Consider the following 11,993-nt stretch of genomic DNA (forward strand, 5'->3'; position numbering starts at 1 on the left):
GCTAAATGATGTTCACATTAACTGCTTATGAGAAATATATACATGTAGAAAGCTGCACACTTACTGTAGTGAATGAACCTGGCCTTGAGTTTGAGGTATACCGGTGTCCTTACATCTATAGAATCTCAGGGATTTCAAGGCTTTGATTTCGAGCAGCATTCTTTTAAAAACAAACATTATTTTCTCACCCAGGAAGTAAATGTCTGTACTCAGCACTGCAAGTATGCCATAACTCACTGACCAATAGTATCAGAAGTTCAAAAGAGCTCAGCTGATTAGATTTTGAAGAGATGGGTCTATTTCAGAAAGCTAAAGACACATATGAAATAGTTTTCAATTGCTACCTGCTTACCTTCAATTGGACTCATTTCTGCTTCTCATACTTCACAGAGGTGAACAGGAATATACTACTGAGACTTAATTAACCAAAAGGATATCACGTTTTTCAAATAAGTCCAGTACAATGAAAAACTTTGGAACAGATATTAAATGGATAAAGACAGAAACTCCAAGAATCAACCCTACAGCACAATTTGGAGTACAACCTAAAATACAGCTTCAGATACTCACCAGTGAAATGGTTAGTAGTGGATGGATTGACACTGTCAACACTGTCAGCACTGTCACGGCTAAAAACTTCATCATCTAATTCCTGCACAGAGGAACCGGGTGAGGAGCTGTCAATTTCTTCACACTTCCCCCTTAAAATTCCACTCATAGCTGCAGCGCTGTCACATGTACCTGTAACAGGAACAAGAAAAACAGAGCATTGAAGCATTTGACCACCGATTGCATGGTCAAGGTCTCCAAATCGTTTTAGGGGCTGTAATTTTTTGAACCACATCTACCACATAATCATATCCAAACAGAAATTATTCCTTCCATAATGTTCGAAAGCACTGAAAACAATTCTACCCTGATTCATTGTTATTTGTGTCCTCATATGACAACAGTATTTTATAAGGAAAAAGTCAAAACTAGGAATGTGGAATCAGACTGCCGAATAAGGAAATATAGTTCAGCGTTTTGAAACATCAAAACAGGAGTCAAATACATTTATTTGATTTGTTCTAGTAAATCGTGTAATGTCTTTGACAGAGCCAGAGTTCAGAATGAAATAGATCACTCACTTGCACGCTGTTATATCCAGAGCATACTGATTAGGGCATGTCTCTCTTGCTAGGGATTTCTTTTTTCTCAGGTACAAAGGCAGCTACTTTCCTGGGGGCTTTTTGTCTATCAAAAATCAAATTGGTTGCTAGGAATGGCTATACCTGTAGAATTTAGATGCCTTATCATGTTTCCAGTCAATTCAGCAGAGCTACAGGGAATACTTGAGTCCTATGCCAAGGAGGTTGGCTCAATAAATTTTATGCAGGGGTAAACCACAGTCCCTAAATCTTTTACTGGGAAAAATATTAATTTAAGTCCCTTCACTCTCTGTATCAGCATGGTCAGTAGAAGCCAGTCAGAAGAAATCTAATGCATTTTTAAAAATTTGTTAATGTCAATTTAGATGAGTCACTAAACCTCTGAGAACAATAATTTCTTATAGCTATAGAGTAACTGTTAGGGTGATCGACAGTTGCAAACACAAAGTCCTACAAATGCAGATAACCTCAATGAGTAAAGAGGGCCAGATATAATAAAATCATGAAATCATCTTAGTCTTCTATCTACTGATATGTATAACAAAGGTATCAATAAATATTTCCCTACCCTAAGGAAAACGATAGCATAGGAACGATTTTAAAAAATGGTGGCACAACCAAGGAGACAGTAGGTTGTAAGTAGCATGAACTGTGGTGAACTAGAGATGCATACCTAAGCCAAAGAGAGAAGCTGCTACTCCAGTTCCTTTCAGCTCCATGCTTTCCCAATTAATCTACTCTAAAATCTGGCCAATGCCCCATTCACATTCAGAAGCAGCCTTTCCACTGCTGGGTTTCACATTCACCATCTCCCTTTCCCTTGTTAATTTTGTTTTTAAAATTAAAGAAACAATTTTTAGATTACATCATAATTTAAAGCCCACCTTGGACCAGCTCTACGAGACAGACAAAGAATGGTTCAGATCTGTGACTTGGAGGGGTTAATAGACTAGGAAATAAATCAACACATTCTCTTCCCCATTAGCCCAACACAACACCTGAAATGTCTTTGCTAGAGATATATCAGTTGGGGGAACAAACTAATTTTACAAAAGATATCTGCTCAATATTTTCTACCAAAGAGAGATGACAGCTTAAGCCATGCAATTTCACTATGCCCTTCCTGTAGCAAGGCAAATTTAACTAGAGTGACTTTTTTAAAAAGGTAGCAACCCTGGGACTGGTCACTGTCTTTGTGCCCATCACTGACCTCATAGTCTCCTTCAATTTAGTAGCCACGTTTCCTTGGGACATGTTTGTTCCGGGTTCTTTGGCTGACTGGCTCCTTCTGTCGCTATATTTTCTGCTTCTTCCTATCCCCAGCTGGCACGTGGCTCTGACTTCTGACAGACTTGTCTCAACCCTGTCCTGAAAGCCCCAACTCTGAACACCAACTATAGTATGTAAGACTGTAAAGTCTATTACACATTCCATTGATTATTCTGCACTATCAAAAGAATAGGTAAGCCAAGTTACGAGACCTCATTAGCTCAGAGTATGCATTTCTAGAAAAAGGCATGTTGACTAGCTGACTGAATCATTCATTTAAGGAGTATCTCTGTATACCATAGTACAGTTCTCACAGAAATGAATGGAACACATTATTGGTATATTAGCAATTGCTCTTATCGCTCTTTCTCTTCAGACTCCCAGACATCATATCGAGAAACAACAAAATCCGCCCCCCCCCCTTTTTTTTTGGTCAATTCTTCCTGGCTATGATAGACTGTGGAACATTCACCAGTCCCATATTGCCTACTTACCTTTACCTTCTGACATATTAAACCCCAGTAAAACAGCTATATTAATTCTCAGCATACATCCTTGGTTTCTTTGTAGCTGATTCAGCATTGTCACTCTTCAAGCATTATGGCTTAGAATTGTTTACCGGAACACGATATAAATGGCAGAAAGTGGATCCGGAGCAAAAAAAAAAAAAAAATACTGCTGAACAATTTTAACTTTAATCAGATGTTGTGGGGATTCACTGAATAAGAGTATATACATGACAGCACTCAGATTGGTAAAATATCTATTACTATATTTTCTTATACAAACATTATTTAACATTTATATTACAAGTTAATATCAAACATAATGTACAATTAATCCATTGATTTAATAATATATGTTGGCCTGTGTGTGTGTATGTCTCTGAAACAGAATGGTGGTATTTAAACGCCCCAGTGCAGGAAGTCATGAAATGGGGAATACACAGATGAAATCCCCTGCTAGAGGAGGAGAGTTCAAATGAGGTTTATACAATAAAGAGTCTGCAATACAAAATATTGCAGGGTTTAATGACTTTTATATGACATGGACATTGTCACACTAAAGAGCACTAACAGAGAAGCACATGAAAGGAAGAGACTATTTGAGAATGTAATGAGTGTCTGTTACGGGGAAGGTACAAGAAAAGGGTAAGATGACTATCTGACGAGATTATTCACTTATTTATTCAGTCGGCAAAACAATTTGGGGACATATTTTATGTATCAGGCATTACACTAGGTGTTATTAATACAGAGAAAAAAGAAATCTCCTGACATTGAGAATATTATAGAGAGATCAAGGAAGTGACTGTAATGACCACACAAAGAAGCCATGGAAGGGAGCACAGTGCTGGCCCAAGGTGGCATTGAGGCTGCTCTTGTTGGCTCTGCCCATAAGTTGTGTAAAGATCTCTGAATACAGAAGTTTGTAATGGAGTTCCCAAGCTCAGAGTTACCCATTTGGCACTCAGCCCTAGGGGACTTTGGTGCCAGCATAGGAGAGTTCACTTGGGGTTCCTTACTAATTCAGATATCACAGTGGCCAAATAATATAAAATTTTAAGTAAGAATGACTTTTATGAGTCACACGAAAGGAATTTTGAGAAAGCAAAGCTAGTTTTATTTTAATAAATTCTGAAAACCTTTCCCAGATTCCTCCTGCTTTAAGATTTTGACAGCATCACACTAGTATTATTACCTGGGTAAAGATTGATGACAAATATTGATTTTCCATGGCTAGCCTAAGTGGGATAGAAAAGGAAAATGATAATCTCTGTAAATACATTCAGAGTCCTATTTAGGAAATTATGTGTGTCATTTATTAAATATATTGTGATACATCCACAACAGACAAGAACTAATTGTGTCAATACTAGAAAACAAAACTAAAATGCATTTTGACCCTGAGAACAAACTCGCAAAAAGCCAAGGACACTTTGACAGTAACTCAGAGTGATCAGGGCTCACAGAATACCAAGAGCAGGTCTAACATGGAGAGTTCTATGCAACTCTACAACTCCTGTGTTGTTATGCATTGGGGACCATTTGGTCATGCCATTGTTTTTCAGTTTCCAAAGTCCTCCTAAATTCTGCTTTTCTTTTATCCAATATTTAATGTATTATATCCAATATTTAATACAAACATATAATGTTTGACTGTTGTTATTTTGCATAAGCAAAGGCCGTTTCCCACTTAAAAAACCACTGTGGGACTCCCTCTCTGTGCCTTACTTTCTGCATAGGAAAAATGAGCAATCTAGGAAAGAATTATCTCTACAGGCCAGTCCCATGCTTCTAGAGTAACGGAAGACTAAAATATTCAAAGCGGATACATGAAAATCAAATGAGTATTTATCAAATAACTTTATCATCAATACTGTTTAAAGGTATGAAATTTACATAAGAGCTACTTTCCCCTGATGGCTGGTCTTTTTTATTTAAAGTAGTATTATTGTAAATGTGCATGTGAGTCAGGAGAAACACAGAACTGTGTCGTATGCACAACACTTTGCTGTATTAAAAGATAATGTTAAGTTCTTGACCTAACTAGAGTATTAAGACTCTTTGTAATTGAATCACATGCTTACTATCTACCTTTTTAGTCATGAGACTAAAACGAATGGTAAATATGATCTTGTGTCAAGTAGTTTTCTAGCTAAAATGTGATCCTTAGAATATTGACATTTAGCAAGGTCATTATAATGCATGAAAAGTTACATTTAGCCTGTATTTTCAGAGTAAGCATATTCAACAATTTTCAGAGCAAACTATTTATTATAACAACTAACATCTAAACAATTGACTGAGAAATCAAATGATCTGCCCAACTGATTCAATGAGTTATGTGAAACATCCAAATGTGATTATTAAATTGATAATCAAATTCCTTCCTTGCTCCTTGATTTACAAAATGGTAAATAAGGAGTAATAATTTTGCTTTGAACCAACCTCCCTTTTATACTTATCTAAGCCCTATATTGTATTATTAGTTATTTAATATATACCTCAAAAATAATTTCTCGTCAATATTTTTTCAATTATGGCCTACCATAGTATAAATGTTAATGCAATTTTTCATTTGTTTAAATTACCTTAAGTACATTCATAATTTGAACACTGTGAAACCTGACCCAAGTTTTCTTACCTTGGTATAATTTCCATTTCTTTTAAACCCACTCTTCCATTTCCACCAATGTGGGGTTATTCGCAAAACTAGCATGTTTTTATTGTAGATATTAAGTTGTCTATCTATGTTATATAGGAAGCTATTAATATTTCATTTGACTGAATACATTTTGTGAGACTTAAGAAATCCAGGTAAACTCAACTATGAATCTGGAAAGCTATTTTTAGCAAATAAAGAAGTGTAAACCAGTAAAGAGACATTAACAATATTTTTAAATTATCTGTAGTTGAAGTTAGGTCTATGCAATGCATTATTTTCTGGAACATAAAGTATACTCGATAATTTAGATCGTACCTGAAATTATTTGCACAGGTTGCATCACTCATTTACTAATCTGATTTGTTGTTAGTATGCTCTTGAATGTCATCTGTGTTTATGCTGAAAGTGCTGTCACTGAAGTGCTTTGCTCATGTTAATTGACAAAAACTAAATACTTTCCATTATCCTAACTCTTTTTTGAAAAATAACACACTGATGTACCAAATTAGTTTAACTTTAAATAATGTATTGCCTAGATACTAAATATAATAAAACATGGTTTAAGCATGTGGTACTTTATTTGCTACACTGTTAACAGTAAATCTAACAGACTAAGGTTACTATTCTGAAAACAAAGTATTATATGTTGATGATTTTATGATGATTTTCCCTCTCACCAAAGAGCTGAAAGAAAAAAAAAATTTATGACGAAAGGTTTTAATTTAAGAAATTGCCTAGGGTAAAATATGATAATAGTTGTGAATTTTATTTCTTACTTAAAAAGTTGCATACGATAAATTTTTATTTCAAAAAAAAGCAAAGGATTCAAATAAAACAAAAAGTATATGTTTATTTACATTAATTCCTATTAAATTTCAAATAATTCTTTATATATTAAGTAGATTACAAAGGTAAGAAAATGATTGCATTAATGAAATATAATCTAGATATTAAGTTAAAAAATTCTTAAAATAATATATCTAAATATGTATATAATTCTCCTCACTATTCATAGCCTGAAATAAATCTCAAGTTTTTCTTTTTATGATTAAAATGACTGCTACATTAAGAAACTTTTAATTTACTGTCTTAGTCACTATACTACTAACCACTCCAAACATAAAAAGTATTGTGCAAAAGGAGACAAAGTTGTATATAGTGGCTTCCATTAAAAATCCACATCCAAAGGAAAAACAAATGGTCTTGCTTTGCCATCTCTCACAAAGCAGCCTTACATGGTTTTCATTTGCCTTGTTTCAACCTTCACTTGGACAGGAATCTCTTAACTATTTTCTTTCATGCTTTTTTTCTCTCTGTGTCTAGCCTCCACTGCGCCGTGCACGTGCGCGTGCACACACACACACACACACACGCGCGCGCGCGCGCACACACACACACACACACACATATCCTCCCTTCCTCTTTCTTCCTCTCTCTCTCTCTCTCTCTCTCTCTCTCTCCCCCCTCCCCCGCCCCCCCCCCCCCCCCTCTCCTCTAGTCTCTGCAGTAGGAGCTACCATAGTTATCTCCTGGAGACTGGCTCATGCACACGTCTGCCAGTGGATGATAGCAAATGCTGATTGAGAAAGGATTTATCTACTTTTCATCCAAAATATGTGAACCATTAAGGAAATTATAAAAAGCAGCAACAATATACTCTGGTTTTATTCAGACTCTTTCCCTTAGCCATTATTAAAAGCATGATATTTTTAGCCAAAGAAAGCAAAATGCATCTGCAGCAGCTGGTTTCCAAGGAAACAGAATAATTTAAAACCATGTGGAACTCTGCTCTCTAATTTTCATCAATTCCCCTTCATTCCTGGAGGTAGATTTACTCAGAATTTATAATTTCCAAAAAAATATAACTGCCTTTGCTTATTTTCTCTAACACATATCAAGAGGTAAATATTTGTTCTTACATATCACCTTCAATTCCAGTTTAGGAGGTGGATTAATTTCTACCATCAGTTTGTTTTAAAAACCAAGATCAGAAGAATCCATCAATGAGAAATATGACAACATCTCAGAATCATTATTTTTGAAGTCCAGAAATAGTTCAAAATAAACCATGCAAGAGTATTTGCTCGGGTCAATATGACACTTATGTGTGTAAACATATTATTTGCTATATTTAGCACATTTAGGAAATTTAAGATAGTTCTCTGTTTATTTAGAGAATTTTTACCTAATACTGTTTTCCTTCTTTTTTAAATTTTACAAGAACTGTAATGTGTTCGCTATTTAAAGACAAAATCCATCTCTTCAACAAAAAAAGCAAAAAAAAAACTTAGAAATTTTTCATATTCATTCCTATTCTTTTGAGACGCATTCAAAATATGAAAAAATATGAAAAAAATTATTTGTACCATTGAAAGACTTTGTTGTAATAATCAACAGGTATTAATTAATTGCCAATGTGCCATGTCAGTAATCTTTCTTAAAAGGAGCTGAATTTTAATGAAGTTCCTCCACTCTTATTGACACATACATATGTAAATTAAAATAACTATAAAATGAAATAACTTGGAGTATAATTATTTTTCATGTCTTTACTGTGTGTCATTTAGTCTACATATTTGGAACTTTCTCCTATTTTCCCTAAGAGAAAATAAAAGATAATATTAAGCAATATAAGCAACTGGTAAAGTGAAATCTTAACTTTTGAGCTTTAAAAAAATATTGCCATAGAAATATCTCCAACAATATAAATGCTGTGATGGAATTCTTAGCTAGATATATTTGATAATTGAAACTACCAATGAAACTTGCCTCTTAAGATGCTATTTTTACAGCAATGTTTAATCCTTTGCAAATAGGTTTCTGAGATTTTAAAATGAAACCAGTCCCATACATGTTGACAAATATACAGTTGTTTAATTATCATGTAAGCTTACAATTTACTAAACACAATGAAACAACCACTCAGTAGCATGAGATTTATCAAAGGAATAAGTTAAATAAAAGGGCTTAAGTGCACATAAATCATTCATTCTAAATTAGTGCTAAAAGGGTCTACAACCAGCAAGAATTATTTTCCTGAACCATTTACTGTATGTAAATAATAGCAGACACCAGATGAAATTTTATACTGTATATTAAAAGAATGCTCCATTTTCCTAGGACCTGTGGAATTTACTGAGCTCTCCTCGTCTTTCCTTTGATGCCCAATAATGTAAGCTTGAATAAAAAGCAAACAAAAAGATACATGATACTTATTTTACCTATTAATTTTTCTTCAATACACTTGCTTAGAAAGTTACCCAGGATAAGACATGCCTCTGGTGTTTTTATCAGCTAAGGGTTTTTCAGGGAGAAAGAACAACTCATTGCAAGGCTTCCTCAAGTAAGAAAAGGAACACGAATTTAGAAAATGTTTTCGAAATGATTTTCATATCTTAATATTGTCTCAATGGGAATTGGAAAGCATTCTCTTTTGAAGAAAAAGAAAATTTTCTCTTCTCTTTTGCTCTTACCTGTAAATATGGTCTCTGTACTTCGGCTCCGTCAGATCAGACTGAAGAGTTCACTCCACCCTCGGCTCCTCCATCAGACAGCAGCCAACCAATAACAAGAGCCAGATCCTGGCATTCTCTGGCTCATGCTCCCTGCTCGGCTTCCCTCCCTTGTTCCCTCCCACCCCGACTCTTTTGGAGGACAAATCCTTGCAGCTGGGAGAGAGAAAGGGAGTGGAGGAAAAGAATATGGAGAGGAAAGGAATAGCGATGAAAGATATTTCAAATAATAGCTCTACGTTATGGAAAATGTCTGTAGGTGAACTCGAAGTAAAACGTCTTGCTTTGGATTTAGGAAAACAGGGTCAATCTACGCCTTATCCACCTGAATTTAAAGCAAAAACATTCACTGTAAAACTTAAGTAAATTGCCTATTTATTCAGCTCCCGTTACTTTTCCCAGTGAAAAAAAATTTATCTTCTCATTGTACATTTTGATATATAGATAGAGGAGGTTGCGACTAAACAAGAGAATATTATGCATATGTAGTTTGCAAAGAGATAAAATTTAAATTAATTGAGATCTTTTACATTGATGTATCATACTATTTACATTTCAACCTCTATTTGGTACTGTTTCCATTTAAAACGTCTCAGAGCCTAATCAGTCAAAAAAGATTTCATCTTGAGTATTAGAATGTTCAAATATTTCAAAGTTACATGGTTTGCATTACTTCAGATTTCTAAATGCTAGCAGCAATTTGCCTACATAAATAAGAGATTGTTAAAGGTTAAAAAGGTATGGGCACTTAGTTGCCATGTCTCAAAGTGACTAATTGAACTTCAATTTTATTCTAATAACCTTGGGCAAAGTCATTGCACTTTTGAACTAAAAGGCATAACAAGAATAAAAAGACGATTTAGGAAAACATCAAGTTAGAAGTCTTATTAAGGCCACAAAGCAAATTTGTCTTTAGCTTAAACCTGGTTAGTTAGGTTGGGACTAACAAAATTTTCAAATTATATCTATATACACACATATTACACACACATATGTATATATATAGATATAAAAATATATACTCACATGCAGATTGTATTCTAATTTTTAAAATACATTATAACCCATGGCTCTTTATGATAAAAGGTGCTGTTAATTGAGCTTCCACTAGTAGAGGTGGTCTAAAAAAGTTTCCTCAGGGAGATATAAATTAAACAATGGATGTTATCTCCATCTTAGAGATATGGACTGCCTACCTGAGATATTTATAGGCTTTGCTACTTCAATTTCTTAAATCAGTAGTATGTCCTCATGGAAATGAGATCAAAGGAAGAAAAAAAGTGGCAAGAAAGTATTTTTTATTTCCAAGAGTAACTGGTATGAGGGCAAATATTGGTAGTCCATAAATAACCACACAGAAAGGGTTTAGGGGTGTCAGCGTTGTTAGGAGGGGAGTGGCTGGTAACTTGACCTGAAACTAGCTTTAGATAGAAGGGCACTGATTTTACTTAGTGTGTGCAGTTATTTGGAGCAGCTTTGGGAGGCTCTGCAAGAAGTAAGGGAGAAAGTTAATGTTATCCCTTATGTCTACCCCAAACTTTCTGCCTGGAAGATACTTTCAAAGCCTCTGTGGTCCTACAGCTAGGAATACCCTGAGATATCCCTAGGGCAGAGTTTCTTAAAGTGGGAGCTAGAGGTTATCTGCATTAGAATCATTGCAGGAAGACTTGTTAAAAATGCAGATCCACTGCCTCACCCCGAGCTTAAGGAAATAGCATTTGAGGAGTTTGTGACTCAGCATCTTTATCTAGTTCTCCCGGCTGGTTTTTGTGTCAGTGATTTCAGTGGATAAGTGTTCCTTGGACACAAACTCTAACCGGATTTCTTCTGGTTAGATTATGGCATGACTACCTCAGATAAAGGAAAAAAAGAGGTTGGAGGGGATAACAAATTTAATTTGGATGTTTTAAAATTTTTTAATATCCTGATTTCAACATAGTCAGTTGAAATCATGGTTAGGTCTGGGGTCTAGGTATAATTTAGAAGTCATCTAGGGTATGGTTAAAGCAATGAGAGTAAATGAGGCTCTTAGGACAGTGCTTCTCAAAATTGTGGCCTAAGAAACTCCTTTATCAGAATTAAAAATGCAGACAAGGACTCCACTCCAGACTTATTGAATCAGAATCTTTGAGATACGGTTTAGGAAGCTTCATCTTCAGTAAACTTCCCTGTTAACTTTCCTTATACGCCAAAGTTTGAGAACTTTGTTCTCAAACTCTAGAAAGAAAAGTAGATTGAGAATAAAATTCTGGGGATGACTTACATTCATGAAGAACAATCAGAGGATGTGAAATGAAGAAAAGATAGGAGGAACAGTTATCAAGGAGAGGAACCAAAAAAAGGTGGTGTAAAAAATTCAAAGTAATAGAGAATTTCAGGAAGACGCCCAATCATAAACTATGGCAAGGTCTAATGCTTTGCTATACAAAGTGCTATTCACCGAAATCAGACACCGCCTTAGAGCTTGTTATGATGCAGAATCTCAGGCTGTGTGCCAGTTAACTGAATCACAATCTGCATTTTAACAAGATACCCAAGTAAATTCAATGTACATTTGTTTTATTTTTATTTTTTCCATTGAAGTATATTTGGCATATAACAAATTTAAGGTGTGCAATGTTAATTTGATACATTTATACATTGTAACATGATTACCATTGTAGTGATAATTAGTATCTCTATCATGTTACATAATTATCCTTTCTTTTTAGTAGCCAGAATAATTAAGTTGTAGTCTCTTAGCAAGTTTGATTATGATACAGTATTGTTATATAGATTCAATGTACTGTGCATTAGACCTCTAGGGCTTATTTACTGCTAGTAAATTTGTAAGCTTTAACAACATCTGTCCTCCCCCCTCACCCCCATACCATAGTAATCACCATTTTATTCT

At 34.8% G+C, this 11,993-nt stretch overlaps 1 protein-coding gene across 2 annotated transcripts in view; it reads right to left on the reverse strand.

Annotated features, from left to right (window-relative positions):
- Positions 1-9,145, reverse strand: part of CSRNP3 (cysteine and serine rich nuclear protein 3) — a 169,118-nt gene extending 159,973 nt beyond the window's left edge. Inside the window, exons 1-3 of one of the 2 annotated variants that reach the window (XM_016156347.2) lie at positions 9,062-9,076; positions 2,915-3,024; positions 571-741 (exon numbers count right to left, since the gene is read on the reverse strand). The gene's annotated coding sequence lies outside the window, so the exon portion shown is untranslated. Of the gene's footprint in view, positions 1-570; positions 742-2,914; positions 3,025-9,061 lie in introns of both variants that reach the window. The other variant, XM_016156342.2, reaches the window with a different exon arrangement.
- Between the last annotated feature and the right edge of the window lie 2,848 nt (positions 9,146-11,993).

Source organism: Rousettus aegyptiacus, unplaced genomic scaffold (assembly GCF_014176215.1).
Source record: "Rousettus aegyptiacus isolate mRouAeg1 unplaced genomic scaffold, mRouAeg1.p scaffold_m13_p_2, whole genome shotgun sequence".
Taxonomy (NCBI): domain Eukaryota; kingdom Metazoa; phylum Chordata; class Mammalia; order Chiroptera; family Pteropodidae; genus Rousettus; species Rousettus aegyptiacus.